Genomic DNA, 2,894 nt, shown 5'->3' on the forward strand with positions numbered 1-2,894 from the left:
GAGAAGAAGGAAGGGAGAGAGGAAGGGAGGGAGAGAGAAAGAGAAAGAGCATACGAGAGCGAGAAAAAGAGATAAAAAAATAGTAAAAAAACTGCTTGTGAGAAGGAAAACAGGAGAGGGCGAGACTCAGGGATAGAGAATGTGTGTCTTCGTGCGTGCGTGCGCGCGTGTGTGCGTGCGCGCGTGTGTGTTTTCAGCGTTTTACAGCGTCGATGCAACAGTGTTACTAATTGCCTAATTATACATTATGTCGCGCGTGTGTTATTTTGATGAGTTTTTGCGTTAAGATTTTTGTCGCGCGCTTATGGGTGGCTGCAGTAGAGGGATAGACACCGGGGAGTAGCCGATAGAGCATTTGTCACGGCGAGCGAGGACGGTGGTCCAACGGTGGCTGAATCGTGACGCGAGGAGGGACGGCCCACGCGATTAACGATGTACACCACGAAGTTATAAGCCTTCGCGAATCGAGACATGTGTAGACAGATATTTAGTCATGCCTTGAATGTTAAACACACGTGGATGTATACAAAGTAAAATATATTGGACGCATTCAGATAGGTAAACATGGTATATCGTTTCAATTCGCCTATCAACATTCTAACATATATCTTTTCGCTCTTTTTGTAATGTAACGTTGCTGTATAGATAAACTAAAATAGAATTAATTAGTTGCTGAGACAGATTCGTTCACGGAACGAAGCCATATATTTATTACCTCCTTGCAATTTTGTGAACGTGATACCAGCAAACGTGTAGAAAACAACAGCTGTGATAAGATGTGCATATTCCACTCCAAGAGATCAAGGGAATCTACGTGTTTATGGTCATTAACTACGTGAACTGTATTTCGTACGTGACACGGACCAGACTATGGAAGCCCTGAAACGACATACGACTTTTTGAGTTTCCGAGTTTTCGAGTTTATGAATTTTCGAGTTTCTTAGTTTCTAAGTTTCATCTGCGCATGCCTTTTCATATATTTTATTATGTCCGATGTGAAACAAATAAAAGCAATGATAGGCATAGTAGGTCATTTTTTTATAAATGACCCCAATGGAATTTTTCGATAGCCCCAGTCACAAAGAAACAGAGATCCGTTTACAGAATTAAAAAATTCCACTCCTGTGACGAGTTACGGGCATTTTTGTCACGGAATTTTGACCCATTTTTGGGAATCTTTGGGGATCCTTTACTCTAGGTTCTAGAATTATTTTCAGTTAATTTAGGTTAAAATTACGCTACATAAAAAGTTTCATGGTTCAATCACCATTAGATTTTTTTTTAAATGTTTTAAAACTAACGACTACAATTTGATAAACGACGGTGGCGCCACTGAACGCGCACGATCTGAAAAGTTGCGCGAAACGACTTTTAAGCCAAGGGCTACAGACCGAGGGTGTTTCTTATTTATTAATTTAAAAGCAAAAGGATTGTAATATCTTATAAACGACATATAGTTTCAGTTATATTATGGATAAATTTGTCCTAAAATGAACATCGTTCGGTTAAATAGCATTTAGGTATAATTATAATCGCACCTTTGTGATTAGCCCTCGGTCTGTAACGTGCAAAATATATTGGGAAAGGCGCAACTTTTTCAGGGTGGCAGCACGGTCGCGGGTGTGAATGGCGCCGTTCAAATTTCGTAGCGTTGATGTATAATTAATTATAACAATTAAATTAGGTATCTGGTAACAAGTACGTGTGGGTATAGACGATTTGTTTTACAGTAAGTACAGTTGTATGCAGTAAAATCTCTCCCTTTAGTCTAGTATCCCTTTAACTATGGGAAGGTATAAAACGGGACATTTTTGGAGCATTTTTCCCCATTGTTTGTGACTTAATTAGTCATATCATCAACATTTATCAACCAATTACCTTGATAATTCACATGAGGTACGTTCACAGTAGAGGCAATTAGTAGCCGTAATTTGGTGACTCCTACGTAATGACCTATGACGTCATAAAATTGTACTTTTATTGCATTACATTGACTTTTTTAGCCATATCATCTACATTTTTCAGCCAATCACTTTGATATTTCAGATGTAGTATATTCACATCAAAGTTAATTAGTACCCTTAATTTGACCTTTGAGTGACCCCTACGTAATGACCTATGACGTCATCAAATTGCATTTTAGCACATTTCAGTGACGTTATTAGCCATATCGTCTACATTTCTCAATCAATCACTTTGATATTTCACATGTGGTATGTTCACATCAAAGGTAATTAGTACCTGGAATTTGACCTTTGGGTGACCCCTAGAAGATTACCTATGACGTCATTAACTTCCCACCATGTAAATTTACGTTAAATCAATCAAAGTGATTAAGTATGTTATGGTATAATATGCTGTTCCTGTTAACAGAAAGAATAACCAGTAACATGTTTTAATAATAGACTGATAATCTATTTATATAGTATTGGTGTTACATTTATATATATTATACAGAAACTCGGAAACTCAAAAACTCAAAAAGTCGCATGTCGTCTCTGGTCTTCCATATCTAAGTTGCATTTTCATAAAAACGAATATAATTATTTGCCATCGATTACTGTAGTACATGACTGGACGATGCTGCGACCTCGTGGCACGTACAAGCCCCGGAGCAATTACTCATTGTTACTTGTTTATCGTTTATAATATAATGCATGTGTAGGTATATATGATCTGTTGGCCGAGGTTATCATACGCACACTAGCTTGACCTACCTGTGTAGCGGTTTTGTGCATATCTTGTCGGGAGTAAAATAACATATATATATAGCTTAGTGCATCATAGACGTATTGTACGTGTATTAGATAGACAGTGTAATACTATTCTTTGTGTCACTGCGTTACACACCTCTCGCGAAAGCTGTGGATCAGGGAAAGCTACTGAAATATGTA

This window comes from Priapulus caudatus, unplaced genomic scaffold (assembly GCF_000485595.1).
Source record: "Priapulus caudatus unplaced genomic scaffold, Priapulus_caudatus-5.0.1 Scaffold0, whole genome shotgun sequence".
Lineage (NCBI taxonomy): Eukaryota > Metazoa > Priapulida > Priapulimorpha > Priapulimorphida > Priapulidae > Priapulus > Priapulus caudatus.